Source organism: Triticum urartu, chromosome 5A (genome assembly GCF_056163025.1).
Source record: "Triticum urartu cultivar PI428250 chromosome 5A, HENAU_Tu73, whole genome shotgun sequence".
NCBI lineage: Eukaryota > Viridiplantae > Streptophyta > Magnoliopsida > Poales > Poaceae > Triticum > Triticum urartu.
The window spans coordinates 8675866-8694799 of record NC_141877.1 but is presented as its reverse complement, the minus strand read 5'-3'; the positions used below and the strand labels follow the sequence as shown (position 1 = coordinate 8694799).

General features: G+C 46.8%; 1 pseudogene; it reads right to left on the bottom strand.

Moving 5' to 3' along the window:
- Positions 1 to 1211: 1211 nt before the first annotated feature.
- On the bottom strand, positions 1212 to 5905 carry LOC147967425 (uncharacterized; annotated as a pseudogene).
- Positions 5906 to 18934: the final 13029 nt, after the last annotated feature.

Here is an 18934-nt window from a genome sequence, read left to right as displayed (position 1 = left end):
GCAGATGATTTCCTCGGTGATCACAATTTAATCAGGAAAAACCGATGATCAGCAAAAGGACATTTGTGCAAGTGCGGCTACCCTCCAGTCAACTCAAAAAAATTGTTCTATATCTGACACCGGCAGAACATTACCTTCCAATCATAAGATGGTTTCAGTCGCTTCATTTGGCAAATGAGCTCAGTACAACACGCTATAGTGGTATTGGCCAAAGCTTCCATTCCGAGCGGTGCTTGTATTCAGGGTCTAATATGACTCATTCACCAGTCACGGCAACGCTCTATCTGAATAGCTTAAGGGTTGATGTTTCTAATCCTGTACATGGCACTTTGAACACATTCTGTAATGAATTTTCAGGCCTGAAATTGATGTTTAAGAAAGTGTTAGAATTTAAGGACACCTGCGTGCTAAATCTATCACAGAGCTACTGAAAAAAGTAGATGAACAGATTATATTCTTTTTGTTCATATAGAAGTATCTATTGTCTTGAAAGACTCATCCTTTAATAGTAGAGATAGTAGAGATATCAGGAGCTCACTGATGGCAAACTCGGCTCAAATTTGGGTTGTTCATAAATTATCAGATACATAGTTCCTTATCCATGTATTTCTAACAAGAGATTCTATGCAACTGAAGTTGAAGTCAGTATTTTTATTGGTATATGATATTACATGCCTCATGTTTTTACCATATTAAAAAGCATATGCCTTAGGAAGAAATACGAAACCTTAGTATTTTTGTTCTTCTTTGCCAAGTCACTGTCCAAGCATCTTCGTCTTGTATATGTTGGAAACTTCATGCTGTCTCATGTTATTTCCAACTTAAACAGGTGCATCTTTGACCATGTATTGGGCGGGCAAATGTCGCGAAAGGAATACTCATGGTTTCTGAAGACTGACTATGCTCCCTCGAGTACTGCACAGCAACAAACTCAGGTCAGTGTGCATTAATATGTACAATAGTTATGTGGTTGTAATGCAGAATTGAACATACTTTACCTTGACTTGCTATAATGTGATCTGACGACTTCATGTGCTAAGGACTTCCTTGTAGACTATGTTCTTTATGGTCGTTAATAAGGGTTCAGACCTTTTTCGCTTCTTCAAATTCTTGCTTTCGTCCTTGCCCTTGCCCTTACCATTGTCGTTGTCCTTGATGGCAAGCATCTTAATGTTCCTCTTCGCGGTGGCTCTAGACAATGCGACGTAGAGCTAACCGTGAGAGAAAATCGGGTCCGGTAGGTACACCCCAACAATGGGGATGGTTTGCCCTTGCGCCTTGTTGATTGTCATGGCAAAGCTGATCCTAATAGGGAACTGCTTCCTCTTGAACTTGAAAGGGAATATATGATCATCGGATGGGCAGAGAGGTATTCGAGGAAGGAACACCCTCCTACCAGCATGTTGTCCGAGCACGATTTCTGTGTCGATGGCGTTCCTCTGGAAACCCCGGACCACAAGCCTTGTGCCGTTACACAACCCATTAGCTGGATCAATATTTCTCAACAGTATAACTGGGCAATTTATCTTTAGTTTGAGAGCATGCGGAGGCAGACCATTGGGAGTCAGGTTGTTGAGGAACTCGAGGGCATAGTAGCCGTCTGGATCATCCTCTGCACTATCAAAACTGTGGTAGATCTTCTCTTCGCCCTGGAAGCGCTCTATCATGCATGTGTTTATCTTATCAACGTTGTCGTTCTTGGTGGAGAGGATTGCTCGAGATGTCATGTAATTTGGATCAGCCATGTTGTCTTCTAGAGCTGGAAATACATGGTCGATTAGCTTCTCTAGGTCAACGCCATCTCCTGTTGGCGGCACGCAAATATCTTCAGGGAGCCTTATGTTGCCTTCCTCGTCAGTTTCCTCGGTGCCATTGCCTACCCTTAGCAAGTAATCTGCGAACCACGAGTCGTTATGTGCCCTCATGTTGGTGACGAGCCTTAGCTGGCGCATGCCCTTCCAAAGGTATGAACTCCGCAGGGTTGAATCGATTATCTGACCCCGTGACCCCTTCCTGACGACCGGAAGCACCTGCCTGAAGTCCCCACCGAACACGACAGTTCCCCCCCCCCCCGAAAGGTCGGTCCCGTCGTCCCATGATGTCCCGCATGCTATTGTCCAGTGCCTCAACCGCTTGCCGCTTCGTCATCGTGGCCTCATCCCATAGGATGAGTGAAGCCATGCGCATGAGCTTGGCTGTCCCACTTTGCTTGGTGAAGTTGCACGACGCCCCATCTTCAATGCTGAGTGGGATCTTGAACCTTGAGTGGGCTGTCCTTCCGCCAGGCATGATGGAAGCTGCGATACCAGATGTCGCTGTAGCCACCGCGATCTTGCCCTCGCCTCGAACCTTTGCAAGCAGTGCCTTGTATAGGAAGGTCTTCCCGGTACCTCCTGGACCATCGACAATGAATACACCCCCATCACCGGCATCGACTATTGACAGTATCTCGTCGTATGCAAGTCTCTGCTCAGGGTTCAGTGAGGACGCTAAAGCAGCGTCGTTCGCGTCAACCTCGATTGTGGACTCCTCGGTGACTTCTCTAGCCTCATCTCCAGTAGTGTCATAGGTCTCGTCGATGTCCGGAAGAGGGAACAATGTGATGTCTTTGCCCATGGACTGTAGCATGCCCCTGATGTCAAGCAATACCATCTGCTCCACTGCCTTTGAGCACGTGTGTGATCGGCGGTAGTCATCAGACATCGCCTCTAGGTGCCTATGCCATAGACCGCGCATGTCACCTGGCTCGCAGAATACCAAGATTGTTGCAAAGAGCCTCCTGAGTGAGGCTGGCATCGCGAACTCTGTTGACTCTGTAAGACACTCGTCAAGCGTGTTGTCAGCCTCAATGAGGCCCAATCTCTCGGCAGCCTGACGAAAGCTATCACATAGCACACCGTGCACGGTCCGCAGGTCCTCGAATGATGTCTTGCCTGGTACGTGGTTGAGCAGCACTCGCAAAAAGTACCGCTCCCCCTCGACTGGATGGACTGACACGATTCGACCTACTTGGTGCTGCTTTTCTCTCCACCTCCAGTACTTTTGTCTCTGCCATGTGAAACTTCCCGGGAAGTCCTTGTACAGGATATCCCGAGCCCACTCGTGCTTCTGATTAGCGAGGAAATACTCAATCAGCATTGTCTTAGATGCATTATCACGGGCGATGACATCGGTCAGGTCCTCTTGCGCTTTGAACGTGACACTATGCATATTAGGGAGATGAAGTGGCAACTGTAGGACCGATGGGAAACTCTCAGAAAGGTTGAAGCCGAATATCCTCCACATCACCTCCGGTGGAGTAACCCATCTCGCATCAATGTACCTTTTAATCTCGTCTACAACCCCATTGCTGTCAGGCTGGTCGATGCTGATTGAAGCTCGATCATGGCCCTTGTATACGTATTTGTAAAGGTATTTGACGGCCTTGATGCTCGAGCACACCTCAACATTAATGTGGAAGTTGAACATCCGCAACAAATAAGGGTTGTAAGGCACCACCCATCTGTTATCTAGCAGTTGATGGCGGACCTTAGCACTACGACCATCGTCCCGTCGTCGATAAACCGGGTATGAATCCTTCCCCTGTAAGGTGTTCTGGTTGAACGGCCGTGGGTACTTGCTCTTGCACTTCAAGTCTTGCATGCACACATTTTTGGGATTTAGATTACCGCATGGGCCGTGCATCATATGCTTCACGACCATGGCATAGAGCTCTGGATACTTATGCTTGTCCGGGAGCTCTGCAGATATGAGGCGGTCATACTGCTCTGGCACCACAAGTTTATAATTTGAATTCATGATCAACAGGAAGTGCGCATGGGGAAGGCCCTCTTCTGGAACTCGGCGACATACACATGCGCTACCACAACACCAAGGATGTGCTTCTTAAACAACATCTCTTTCATGGTCTCCAGCTTGGCCCTGAACATGCGTGCGACAAGATTTGGTCGGTCCTGGGGAGTCTGGCCAGGAAGCAGCTCATTCAGTATCTCCTCCCAACTAGGGTTGCATGTAATAGTAAAAAAGATGTCAGGCTTCCCATACGTCTGCACCAATGCCATGGCGTCCATATGCCTCCGCTTCATGTCTCGGTTACACCCCTGATGTGTCCCTGGGAGCACGATCCTCTTGCCAACAGCGCTCGCTCGCATCTCCCCTACTGCGATGCTATCCACAAGGCCTTGGTATAGATCGGCACGTATCTGCGGCTGGTGGTCCCTGATCCACTTGAGCCTAAAACCCACAATCTTGATGAACATGTCGACACCCCATTGCTGGAACAGGCGTGCTCCGTGAAGTATGGGGTTGAATATCGCAGGGCGCGTCTGTAGCCGGTAACAGTAGTAGTCCCTAACAGAGACACACAACCGGCTGTTCCCCTCTGTGGAAAGACGTGAAGGAAGAAGGTTAGGTACCATATGGGAAGGATAGACAATGTTATTTCTTGCATATAAGCATACCAAACAGGCGAACCTGAATCGTTATCGCGGTCTCCTCTTGGTTGTTGTGCAAGTTCCCAAGGGACATTGTGCTTAGGGATATTTGGATGCCAGCCAAGCTCCCCCCTTGGGAAAAAGAGGGGATACGACAGCGGGTCATAGCAGCCTTCTGTGGCATGTATACTATGCTTCTCGTTGTTGTCCCCATAGAGTGTCATGTTGCGGTTGAACATGTTTGCTAGATCGCTTCCCTCGACCCAAATCGCAGCCACCTCAGATGACACCGGTCTGTTATATCTCCGTTGGTCTAGCTTCTGGTCAATGTTGAGGTCTATCCGGTACTCCTCGAGGTTTTCCTTGTGGGCACCCAAACTCCTAAACTGCTGGGAGTAGGGGTTTTCCCTGAGGATGTCCACTAACTTGCTGACAACGCGCTGGTCCAATTGCTTGGTGGCCTCCTTGCGATGGCTTAAGTTGGGGTCGTCACCGTAGAAGTACAATTGCAGATGTTCAGGACAAGATGTTGGACCGAACGAGTGCACCTTGTGGTATATAGTGCCATGTGCCCGGAACGTGTACACCCCTGACTTCATGTTTGTGTAGTTGTTGTCTAGGTTGACGCCAAGGGTAGTGAAGGAGAAGTGCCTGTTGAAGAACCGAATGCTCTCCCGGAAATGCCGAGAGTCTCCATCCGCGCTAGACCATAACCTCATCAGCTCCGGGATAGGCTCCGGTTCAGCCAGCTTAATCTCCCCGTTCCGACAGCAGAAGCCGTCAGTCTCGTACTGGAACTTCTTGGCCTTGCAATGGTCGCAGTTCACCGCGTGCTTCAGGATGTGCGTGCTGTCTGGGATGTTCGAGTACACATAGTCGAAAGGATCAAGCTCGATAGATCCCGTGTTGGAGGAGTCTACAGGCTCATCGATGTCAGTGCTATCAGCGTCGGATCCTGCAAGCATTGTCGAGACATAACATGTCACGATAGGATACACAACATAAATCAATAGTATAGAGAGATGAGCAGCGAAAGGCGCTTGGGAGTACCTTGACCGGCAAATAGGTAGTACTCATCATCCATGAGGTCACCAGAAAGTCCATTATCGTCCATAATGCCATTAAAGGAAGGCGTCCATTTGAGCTGCAACATTGTTGAGCCGGTAAGTAATGGTTTAGTCTGAGTGGTCACTGGGAGGGGAGTAAAAGATGATAGGGTTACCATCGGTCCCGATGGTGTAAGACGGCGTGCTCGTTGAAGGGGACGAAGCCGGTGAAGCAGCTCCTGTGGGCGGTGTTTCGGAGCTTGTTGCTGCTCTGTTCATATGTAAGGTACTTGGGTGTGGAGACCTCCGCTTAGCTGCAAAGCTTTCATTACGACGATCTAGCAACGCTGACCTCTCACCTTCTGCTATGCTTTTCTTGTGCGCTCTTTGTTTTGCGGCACTCCCTTGAATATTCTTTACCGCCATACCTCGTTTGTGAGCTCGCTCGCGAGCCCTACGGTGTGCTCTGGTCTCCTGGCTCTGCTCATGGGCTTGATTCTGGTTGTCGTGTATTCACTGATCATTGGTTTGCTGTGAGGCATTTATGAGTTTGCCGGGGGCCTCATTATCGTCCAGGGTACGACTAAGGTACTCGCCTGCATGGTTGAGGAGCCGGTAAATACTGGTCCAACGCACATGGACATAACAAGTAGAGTAAATATGGGAGGATTACCGTCAGATTCGAAGTTGTAACCAGCCTTACTCGCTAACTGGGGGAAGGAGCTGAAGCGGCGGGGCCTCTGGCATGAGTGGTCGACATCAGGTTGGGCGTAGCTAAGGTAGCTGCATCTGGGCGCGGCATTGCGATGGATTCAGCGCAAGGGATGTTGCGCCTAGCCGCGAGTATTGCGTTGCGTTGAGCTAGCATCTTCTGTTTCTCCTTGGGTGGTATGTTCTGCGCACGTGCTCTCCGGCGGGCGTTTGTCTCTTGCTTCTTCTCGACCGACATATTTTGGTAGGATGCCCTTCTGCAGCTGTTCCTCTCTTGCTTGTCCTCGACCATCATATTTTGGTAGTCCGCCCTTCTAAGGGTGTTGCTTTGTTGCTTCTCCTCTGGTGTCATCCGTTGCCTGGCTTCTCTTTGACGGGCATTCCTCTCCTCGTCTGTTTTCTTCTTCCTAGCTGCTCTTCGGCGTGCATTGATTTTCTCCTTCTCTTCGGGTGTTAATCTATCCCGCCGTGCTATATATTGTTCTCGCCTTTTCTGTTTTTTGTCCGATGTAATGATTGCATTTGAAGCAATGTGTTCAGGACCAGTGTGTGAGGTGTTGTGTCGAACCGCTATATCTATATCTGAACCAATATTATGCTTAATGCTGCTCTGTGTTCCTTGAAGTGATACACGGTGATCATAGTAAGTGGCTTCACGAGAGTGATTTCCTGAAGAACCATTTTGTGGACCACTTAGGTTAACAAATGTATAAATGCAAGCTGGAAAAAATTTCATGTGTAAGATCGATACTGATTGACGTTTGCACATGCTGTACTGGCTGAAAGGCTGTGAGATTGCCGGCTATGGGAACCATCATAGCCACATGTGTGCGCACATTGTCATCATCATCGGAAGACGAAACGCTGTAGTTAGTGGTGTCCGTTTGTTCGCGTATGAAGAAACCAGATGGTGGCCGGGGTGTATTGGTGGGTGGTGATCTTGGCCTCCTCCCATAATCAACAACTGATAAAATGAAGGTAGGCTAAGTTCTGAAAGCTTATTGAAGACCTTATGTCGACACATGTGAGTGGCATACACATACCTCTTTTCCCTTTATCATACAGATGCCCTTTGTCCTGTGACATATCTGATTCTTTTGCATTAGAAAATGATTAGAACATGTTCCTCTTTTTCGCTTCATCTAGAAGGCGATTCTCAGGACATTCAGCCCTCAGCAGGTGCCTTATGCCTAAAAGGCTTAAGAAGATACCACCTCAAGTGGTATATGGGTTCCTATTCTTCTAAATTAAAGTTAATATGGCCACCCACAAAACATGAAAAAAACTGTACAGAGATCATGTGTAGTTAATGTTCTGGTGAATCTATCTTATGCCAGACTATGTATATGTCTGAATTTTGTTTGCAGTTTGTTGATGATGATGACAAGGTGTACCTGGACATGAGGTACTACTTTGAGATTAGGAAGGACTGGGGAGGAGCAGCCTAATTAACAAGATTCAAAAGTACTTAAGGGGCTGCAGTGTTCGGATGTTTATAGCTGCTAGCTGTGATTGGCTGTAAGGATAGTCCTGGTAAGCAATGATCTGATGACCTTCAGTAAGGTGGATATGTGAACCTTATTCTTTTACCTTTCATATTACTATTTGTTTCGATTTGAGCGGTAATACCAATATATTTGGGCTAAAATTAACTCACTCGATCTCATGTTGTTTGTGCAGATCTTTGTTTTGTCATGCCGACAAAGTATCTGAAGAAAATTAAAAAATGCTGCAAGCGAGGTGAACCAATATAATCTTTATGGTGTAGTCAAAAGACAATCCCTTCCCCTCAAGAGGTGAACAACTTTTGAACCATACATGTTACTATTCATAATTTGTTAGAGATGTCCTTCTTTCTCACTGTTAGGTGTTTTATATGTAAAGTGGAGCTTTATGAAATGTATGCCAAGTTAGCCTTTTTTCAGACTTCATGCTTGAGTCCTAAGATTATTTTGTTCTTCGAACTTTTGGACATAAGTATGCACAAAATAATACAAAAATAATTGGCACCCAAGCCAAATGGTACTTGAAGATATCACCCTGCGATATTCAATGAAGAATAGGCCCATTAAGTTCTGGGAATTAACCTGAAAATCATAAATTTCAATGAAGAATAGGCCCATTAAGTTCTTTGCATTGGGTGTACTTGCTGGAAAGACATCAGAACTTGAGCCTATTCGTCCTTGATTATGAAACATATTAATTCCCAGAACTTAATGGGCCTATTCTTCATTGAAATTTATGATTTTCAGGTTAATTCCCAGAACTTAATGGGCCTATTCTTCATTGAAATTTATGGTTTTCAGGTAGCTGGTACATAGCTTAAAATCCTGCATGCTTTGTTCAGTCCTTTAAGGTTGAGTTATGCATTTTATTTGTAGGAACCAGCTGACGATGGTTAATCTAGGGAACTGTGAAGATGGTGGCAGGAGGATGTACCTACGACGTCAGGAGATGGGTGCAGCAACAGCCGGCGTGCGGAGGTGGCTGGTGCCGGCGGCCCTGGCGAGCAACACCATAAGACGGGAGCAGAGGTGCTGGTTCCGGCGGCGGCAGCAGAGGCTGCAGATGAGACGGGAGCAGAGGTTGCTGGTCCGGTGGCAGCAAAGGCTGCAGCTCGCACACCTCGCACACCTGCCGTGAGTACGATGTGTCCGGACTGGTTCCTGCCGTGAGAACGATGTGGCCGGACTGGTTCCGGCGGATGTGGCCGGATGGCGACTATGGATCCAGCAAGAGGAGTAACTGCCGTTTGTGGCGACGTGCGTTCAGGGCTCGATGGAGCTCTCGCACTTGTTTTTTTGGTTTGGTTTGGCTCGGGCGTTTTGTTTTTGGTTTGGCATGGACGTGGTTTGTTTTTTGGTCAATGCATGGAGTGGACGTCGTTCGTGGATTGAGTCCTAACTGTTTTTCTTCGGCTGGTGCGTGATCGTGGGCTGAGTTGGCGATGGATCTCGTTCATGGGCCGAGTTAGCGACGGGATGCAGTCGAGGGTGGGGATTGCGGTAGAACCATCACGACGACGGCATATTGCCCTTTAATAGTAGAGTGCCCTTTAATAGTAGAGATCTAGGTCATGGCGCGGAGAAGCCAAGGGAAAAGGTGGACGGCCGGATGATATCCGACTAGTATTGGCTCCACCCGCGGGCGCAAAACAACTTTTGGAATTAAACAAGTACATACTACCTCCGTCCGGATTCATTAGACCCCTCTTATTTTAAGCTAAAGTTTGACTTAAACATTTAACTAACAAAATGTAAACTATATGTCACAAAAATTATATTGTTGGAAAGCTCTGTCAAATACAAGTCCAACGGTATAATTTTTTATAGCATATACTTCCTCCATAAATTAATATAAGAGCGTTTAGAATACTAAAATAGTGATTTAAACGGTTTTATATTAGTTTACAGAGGGAGTACTTTATATTTTAGTAGTATATAAATGGTTAAAATCTGGACCAAAATACGAAGAGGTCCAATAAACTCGACGGTGGGGTACTACCACGCACTATATATCGTCGATCTGTTTTATCGTCCGTCTCGGATGGATACTATGAATTCATACCACTCGTCCAAATTAAACCCTAACCTTTTAATCCCTGAAGTTGGTACCTTCTACTCATTGATCCTGGTCTATTTCGAGCTTGAACCTGTTTGGTGCACTAGGAAAAAGATGATCCCGATCAGGCTTAATCTGTACTCTCACTTGCAACACTGGCCCACATGTCATTTTTGTTCTCCAATCTCCACCAATTCCCCTCCTCTCTCTCTCCTTAAATGGTGGAACGGGCGGCCGTAGATTGGCGGAGGCGTTGGTCGGCGGCGAACTTGTTGAGGCGGATGAAGCAGTTGAACTGCCACCCCTTTGCGTTGGAGCCGGACAGCTGGTTGTACGCGAACGCCTGCAGCAGCCCGTTGATGGTCGCGCCCATGGCTGCTGCCGTCCCGTGGAACAACCGTTGCGGCACTCGTGGTGCTACACGGCCTCCGCCCTGGCATTGGCGCATGCTGCTCCTCCCCTCCAAGTCAGCGCGCATGCTGCTGACGGCAGAGAGAAGGTGGAGTATTTAATCAAAAACTACTACAATTCGTGGAACCGTGCCTATAAACTATCACTTTACGATTTTGTTCTAAAAACTATCACTTTTTTGCTAATCCGTGACTAAAAACTACCACATCCACTTGATGACTGATTAGGAAAAAATAAACCTAATTATGACAAGATGGGACCACTCGTCGGGACTGACAGGGCATTCGGTTGTTTGACCGATTGTGTTGACTGTTAAGTGGCATGTAGACATTTTATCGAGCACTTGTTGTGCACCGGCACGTGCGAACGCTCGCTCAGGAGCTCGACGGCCACCCAGGAGGAGCTTGCTGCCATCGAAAGAATCTCTACGGCCACGCGGGAGGAGCTCGACAGCTGTTACCGGAGTACGCGTCTGTGGCCGTGCCCATGGCCGCCCGCCCATGCAGTCTGCGCTCGTGGTCGCATGCCTGGCCCCGCTCCCGTGGCGGCGCCCCTGCTCGCGGCCGCATGCCTGGCCGAGCCCAGTGGCCGCGCGCCCATGGCAGCACGACTAGCCGAGCCCCCTGGCTGCGCGCGCTTGGCCGCTGCGTCCCTCGTCGAGCCCCCATGGCGCGCTTGACCGCCGCACCCTAGGCCGGGCACCCGTAGCCGAGCCCAGTGGTCGCGCGCCCGGGGCCGCATGCCTGGCCTTGCCGCCCTGGCCGCGCGCCCGTCGTCGCGCCGCTAGCCGCCACGCCCCTGGTCATGTCCATGGCCGCACCCATGGTCGCCTGGCCCCGCCGCGCTCGCCCGCGGGCGCCCCGCTCCCTGCCTGTGGTTGGAGTCGACGGGGGCGAGCAAGAGAGGCATGCACCGCCTGCGGCGTGGGGAGTGCAGGGGCTGCACTCCGGCGACCGGATTTAACGGTCAGACAAACGGTGTTGACTTACGATGCCATGTCAGCACTTACATGCGGGCCAGGCCTGTCATAAACGTATTTAAAATGGCTGAATCAGTTGATTTACTCACATGGTAGTTTTTAGTCTCAGATTAATAGAAAAATGATAGTTTTAGGAACAAAATCGTAAAGTGATAGTTTGTAGACACGGTTTCACGAATTGTGATAGTTTTTGGTTAAATACTCGAGAAGGCGGGACACGGCGAGCGAGTCGTGCTGGGTTTGGCCGAGTGCCGCACTCGCTAGCTCCTCATCCTCCTCGCGGAGGAGAGGATGGCGATGAAGAGCTAGAGCTTGTCCTGGCCAAGCAGCAAGCACCGCGACTGGCCGGCGCAGATGGATGAAGGACAACATCCTGCACGGCTACGGTGACAGTGTGACGTGGACGATGAAGCTTCTCCTGGCCGGACGCAACGTAGTACAAAGCTAGCACTAACTCCGGCTGCCTTCATCCTTGATTCCTAGTAGCACGATCTCCTTTTGTCAATCCCCTGGGACGTGCACTAGGTTGCTACTTGCCCTAGTTAGTCAACGGATCCAAGACACGCATCAGCGCCGGGTTATGCTATGTTTAACTCCAACAGAAAGGAGGGGCTGGCGGTGGAGCACCTCGGAATTCTCTTGTCCATGGGGCCTGGCGCATGGCGAGGCAAGGCGGTGCGGCGATGTCGAGGGAGGCTGGCAGAAGGCGTTCCTTTGCCGTCGCACACCCATGAGGATAGGCACCACGCCCTGCTCCCCGTTGCCGTGGACACCGGATGGCTGGGCTTGAGCACGAGTTGTGATTCCTACAGAGAGAGATGAAGATAAATATGACAAGTGAACCCATGTACTCAGTGAGAGAAGAGAACAATCCTGGCCGGGATCATTATCTATCCCTCTATCCCTATCTCTATCCCTAATAATAATAAAGCACGGATTGACTTCATGGGTTCACCGTCACAATAGCTTCTTCCAGTGAATTTACGCTTTCAGTTTAAATTTAGAACATATTCGAGGTGGTACTAAAGGTGATTCAATGGTAGTTGTTTTCTTTATTTTGTGTTCTAAAGATTGGCCTGTCGATTGTGTACACAAATACATAATTGGGCTGGGCTTTCCTTCCCTAAAAAAAGCGCAATGTGTGGCCGCATTACACCCGGTCTCTTTCGTCTTCTTGCATCGATCTCTTTCTTCCTCGACAGCAGCTCTGCAGCAGACCTGGACTCCTTCCTCTTCTTTGATCTCACCCGATCTCCTTCTTCAAGGGCACAATTCCTTCTCTTCAATGCGTACCAAATCAAGGAAAAGAAACTATTCGATTCGTTATTAGATCGAGAGGGAGAGGTCACGGGGACCAAGCACAAAGTCGTCAATGTCGTTGCTCCTCACCTCACTGATCCCCTTCGTTACGCCGCCGTTGGTCCTCACGTTGCCACTTGATCGACATCGAGGTTGTTGGCCAAATCGACAGAAAAATCAGATCGGGATAGAGAGGTCACGAACTCACGGGTACCAAGCATGAAGTCGAGAAAAATCAGATCAAGATCGAGAGGAAAGTGGCGAAGGGCGAAAGACTCGCAGGCATCGATGACTCCTCCACCGGAATCGCCGGCTGGTTCTCCAATGACACGCTTCATATGCGTACACACTCATGTCATTGTCCTGCCGACGACCCCTGTGCTGAAGGAGACAAGGAGAACGACTTCCAGTCGGGATCGAGACAACTCCTCCCCAAAATCAGCTGCTACTTCTCCTCTCTTCCATGGACGGGGACATGGTGCCCTGAGGCTTGGCTGGGTTCGATGGAGCAAGAAGAATTTGATGGGAGGAAATAATTGACATGCTGTAGTGGGTCTTGGAGTCGTTCGGCAAAGGAGCCAGCCTCGAGGCCATTGTACGGGAGTCGACGGGCAGGGGATGGAGCGCGTCATGGCTGTTGGGCTCTGGTGCGGGCATCACGAGCGCATCCCGAGTCCATCCATCAGTCAAGGTGTCCACCCACTACCGCTGCCAAGCGTGCCGACCGGAATATACCAGTCGGAACTTACATATTGTTACCATCGGTTGGTGATTCTTTTGCTACTTCGAGGGCCACCAGCAGCCCCGGCTGCGAACTTTGCATTGCTGGTATGTGTCTGTGGGACTGTTTCGCAGATCATGTCAACCAGCCTAGCAAATTGAAGGAACAAGGTCTGAAGTTATTAGCGTATACTGTGATGTAGATTCTCCCAGTGAACATATCAGAATAGCAGGTTCCCAGATCTTAAATAAAGTGTAGCAGCTAATTGTTGATAATGTACTATAACCTCATTTGCATCTGCCTAGCCTTTCATCGAGCAGCATTTTGGTGGTAAGCATATCTTGGGCCCAGGTAAACAAAGAAGAGTTGAGCTTTCGCTCTCTGGTTGGTTGGCTGAAGATATCTAGAGTTTAACCCTGCCGTAGTGTAAGGAAAGCCATGACCTCAATTCTAAACCAAAGAATCCAAGGATAAGCAGAAATATGCTATGCTTGCAACTCAGTTTGTATCTTCTCCAACGAATATTGCCCTGGTACTGACAGGTTGTTACTACATATCTTGGTGTGGATTTCACCAGCGGTTCAACTTTTCAATCCAGTATATATTCTGGTCGGTTTTTTTTCCTCCTGATTAATTACCTGGCGATTAAAATTAAAAGAAAGGGACAATACTTTAAGACCAACATAAGGATTCTCAAGGTATATGTTTTACATGATCGTATCGAATCACAAGAATACTTATGCCCCTATTGTTGTCATCGCCAAACTGGGCGCTCCACACGCAGATGCTGCTCGCTTCGGTTATGGATTACCTGAAGCTTCTGAACAATTTTCAGTTATTTCTCTCTTATATATTTTCAATTTCAGCACTAATTCATTGCCTAAAGCTTGCAGAGTATTATCTAAGTACTTGCTATTCATTATTGCCTGAAGCTTCTGAACAATTTAGTTATTTCTCTGGTAATTGAAAATTATTATATATTTTCTTGTGCTTTCTTTACTGCAGAGACCACTAAGTATTCACCCGAGCCAATATATACACAGGTTCACTGGACCCATGATAGTCACGGTTGACAGAGATCAAACCTTTTGTGGATAACTAGGGAGGAGAAAAATGTTGTACTGTAGTTTAATTGCCACTGGTCGCACACATACAAGTTCACTTACACTTTCGATACTACTCAAATATCCTCTAGATTTCTATGCAAATTCATGAATGATTTGTTTTCATTTATTGCTGTCAGGTTGAATGCGAGGAGCTTGCTTTATTGATAATTTCATGTTTGTGTGTTTACATTGCAATGGAGGAGGCATGTCATATATTCAGGTATGTGTATTGAAAACTATTTTTGTAGTAGGTTTATATGGATGACTACTAGCAATGGAGGAGTACAAAATCAAATGTTCTCATGTATCATTTTGGTTGTTATGCATGTATATTGCAGAGTAAGGCAGCCCCTATTTTTAACAATTCATACCCGAGAGCTGATGTGTTAGTTACTGCTGTAGTATTTAAATTCTTTAAATTTAAAGGATGATATCTAGCGGAGGAAGGACAAGACCTTGCAGCTGGAGTATATTGTCAGGCCATGACCCATATACCGTGGCATTAGTTGTCGATAGTGAAGTTTGGTATGCAGCTGGAGATGACATGATTTTTTTTCTTTATTATTCTATTGAAATCGCCTAGCTGCATTTTACATGTTAACCATGTATGTTTCCGGCTGAATCTGTTAATCGACAAATCATCGATCAAAATTTTGTGGAAAGAAAAATGTGAACCGGTATTCCATCTAGATAGGATTGTAGAATGTTATTCAGTTGAGATTGTTGCCGTAGCAAGGCTGGTTAATCTTCATTGATTTAGTTTCAAATTCTTCAGATCATTTAAATTTGGCATATGTGGATGATGATGGTAACTATATATAGCTGCACTGCATATACAGATGGAGATCATAATGCCAACGTAATGTACATGTGTCATATGATGAAGTAGTGGGTTGGGGCAAAGAGAAGTGACAACATATAAGTATTTGTTTCTCCCGTTACAACGCACGGGTACATTTGCTAGTTTTCCTAACACACCAAACTGGCATAATTGGATCCGGGGTTAAAATAGACCGGGATCGATAAGCATAGGGTACAGATTTCAGGGATCGAAAGATTAGGGTTTGATCCCGACCAGCCGTATGAATTCAAGGTTTAAAAATAGACTTCACTCCACGTCGTATTAGCCCAAAACTCATTTATCCATCACAATTGGTCCAAGGCGGTTCTCATAGGTCAACACAGACATAGACAAGAAAAAAACCAGGATCGCTGGGGGCGCTCTATTTCGTGGGAGCTTAGTAACTTTATCGATTATTATATTTTCATATTCATAATTATAGAGTTTAGATTCTATGCTATAACTGCTATGATCCTACAATATGTGATTCAGTGGAAAACTCATATGCACGTGTGGAATGATAAATGGTTAAATACAAAGTTCCTATTTTTGCCTCACTAAATCAAGTATTTTTGGTGATCATATTTTTCGGATCTTAGGTTATCGTTAAGTGTAACGATAGTACAAAAACAATATTGAGATTATGACATTGGAAGAACGATCATATTGAATCAACCCAATCTTGTCTATTATGAATTGAGTTAATATCGTTTGTAATCAATTGTAATAACACGGAGTGTTGACATGACGAATTTGCTCTTAGACCATGAGAGTATTATAGTCACTTGTTACCGTACGGTGGGCCTTGAGTTGCTCAAACGTCACCTGTAACACAGTGATCATAATGAAAACTTACAGGTTCATCGAAAAGTTTGGCAAGGCCAGATAGCTCCAGAGTGGGATTTGCTTCTCCGGCAATGGAGAGATATTCTTAGGAGCCTCTCGATGTGATGACATCCATCATCATCTGGCCAGACACAGGTGACTACATCACAAGGATGCCTGAACACTTCAATGAGAAAGAATTACAAAACCGGTAACGGGAGCAACGGTATAGTGATCATGGTGATGACTCAGGAGGATACCGATGCATACCGGGTTTTGTAAAGTATCACGAAGCAAAGGGAACATCGCATGATAACCAAAGGTTCACTCGAATATCATTCGTGTAATCATAGGGACCGATACGGGTCCACGGTTCCGCCATCGGTCATTGAACGAAGGAGTTTCGTTCATGTCTATGATTTACCGAACCTACAGAGTCACAAGCTTAAGGTAATCACGATCTGCTGAATGTTTGTTGGACGGAGGTGATAAGAATATATTTGTGGAATTGTTTCATTGATATCCAGAATAGTTCCGAGAGGTTCCGGAAGCGTTTCGGGGTCACCCGAAGGGTTTCGGCGAATATCAGGTAATAGCGGGTATTAGCGATTAAATATATATAGGTGGAAAATGTTTACGAAGATATTAAATTATATATGTATATGGTATGAAAATATTTAGAACATATATATATATATATATATATATTTAATTTAATATCAACGGGCCTAAAAAGGTCAAGAGGTGGAAGGCAACTTGGGCCTTGCCATAATTAAAGGCCCAAATGAATGTGGCGCCCCCTTTCCTAGTGGGGAGGCCGAATCCTGGGAGCAACTAGTTAACGAGCGCTCCTTCGGGAGCCTCGCAACGATCAACGTCACTTGGCGCGCTCTCATCCATTCGCCACGTGTCGCGCTCTGGACGCTTCCTACGGATTTTTTTTCTGCACGTGTTTTCGGCTTTTTTCGACATTTTGGTTTTCTCCGGGTCTTCCTTAGCTTTTCGATAAAAAAATCAGAATTTTTTTTTGCACGAAAAAAACGCGTTTTTTTCGCGAAAGTCATGGTTTTTTTTTCACAAAAGGCACAGTTGTGCTTTAGCTAGAGTCACGGCCGTGCCTTTCGAAAACAAAAAAAATGCGTTTTCTATTTTTTTTTCACGAGAGTCACGGTATTGCTTCCGCGAGAAGCATGGTTGTGCTTTTGCGAGAGTCACGGCCGTGCCTCTCTGAAAGGGAAAAACGAAACGCATTTTCTATTTTTTTTCTTTCGCGAGAGTCATGGTTTTGCTTCCGCGAAAGGCACGGTTGTGCTTTCACGAGAGTCACGACCGTGCCTCTCAGAAGGGGAAAAAATACGCGTTTTCTGTTTTTTTTCTTTCACGAGAGTCACGGTTTTGTTTCCGCAAGAGGCACGGTTGTGCTTTCGCGAGAGTCACCGTCATGCCTCTCGGAAACAAAAAAAACGTGTTTTCTGTTTTTTTTCCTTTCACGAGAGTCACGGTTTTGCTTCCACAAGAGGCACAGGTGTGATTTCGCGAGAGGCACGGGCGTGCCTCTTTCAGTAAGGGAAAAAACCGTGCTCCCGGTTCGGTTTTTTGCCCTGTTTTTTCGTCCGGTTTGTTTCATGAAAAAAAGTTCGTCAAAACCTATCAACATGGGATCTAGTTTTGAAAATCTCGACGCGAGGAATCCAATGATGAAAACGATTCGAGATTTGGACGCATGGTTTAAAAGATAAAATGTTTTGAATAAACGAGATCTATGAAAAATGGGAAAACTCCCAGGTTGCGACAAGTGGCACGCTGCATGTGCACCACTTGTCGCAACCTGGGAAAGTGGAGTGTTCTTTGCAACGAGTACTTCTTAATTAGTGATTTCGCCGAATCCTACTTGGGGAGGGAGTGGGACTCCCCCCAAGGCCGGCGCACCAAGGGGGACTCCTTCTCCCTTGGTGGCTGCCCTCTCCCTCCCCTACAACCTATATATACTAGGGGATTTTGCTCTATTGCATATACAAGTTTAGGAGCCTCCTCTAGTTAATCTTGTTCTAGTTTTAGTTGGTCCTAGTTGACTAATTAGAGCTACCCCTAGCCACCTCTAATCCTCATAATTAGAAGCCTCGTGTGGTTCCAATCTCCTCCATCTAATTCTCCAGCGACATTTAGTCTGGACGGTGAAGCACTACCGAATTGTGAAGACCGTATGCTTGCAACCAAGTAGAGAGGCTGTGCTTTCGGTCTTGTGTTCGAGGGAACGTTCGAGGGCGGTTCGTGTGATCGTCATCGACGTTCGAGGGACTCCAAGTACGATCTACACCGACTCGCCTACTTCAGCTGCATTCCCGGAGTCGGTAACGATGGTTGATCCAAACCCTATGTGCATCTTCATATTTTTCTTAGATGATCGTAGGGCGACTTTTTTTGTATTCTACTATGTTTCCAAACAATATCATCATAAATGATTTTATGAGTAGATGCAGGTTTCGATTTAGATCACATGTGATTGTGAGGGTGATGTTCTCTCGAGTGTTGTCTCGGTTCAGTTCATTGATGACATGGTGTCGCTTTTCACAAGGTTCTGACAATCGCTCGGCTCTGGCTGTCGATGATCTGCTAATAGTTCATTGGACTTCACCATAGTCAAGAATAGTGAACCGTCACATATGCAAGAGGGCGATGAAGATAGACGACTTCTAGAGGATCACGCATATTTGACGAAGTTTAGTGTGGGGGGGGGGGGGGGGGGGGAGGCGAGATTTTTAATTAAGTCTCTTTTTTCACACACCCCGAAAGTTAATCTAGCAATAAGGATTATCACTTTATGATGTGCACATTGATAGCTAGGTTTATCCAAAAACTCTAGAAGCCACATAATTAAAATTTGCCAAAACGATTAGAGGACGTCTAACTTGGTGCAGTCAGAAGGGGGGACGCTCATCATGATTTGCTTGAGACGGAGCCGCTGCACCTCTTCAACTTGAAGGGGATACGCAGAGTCTTA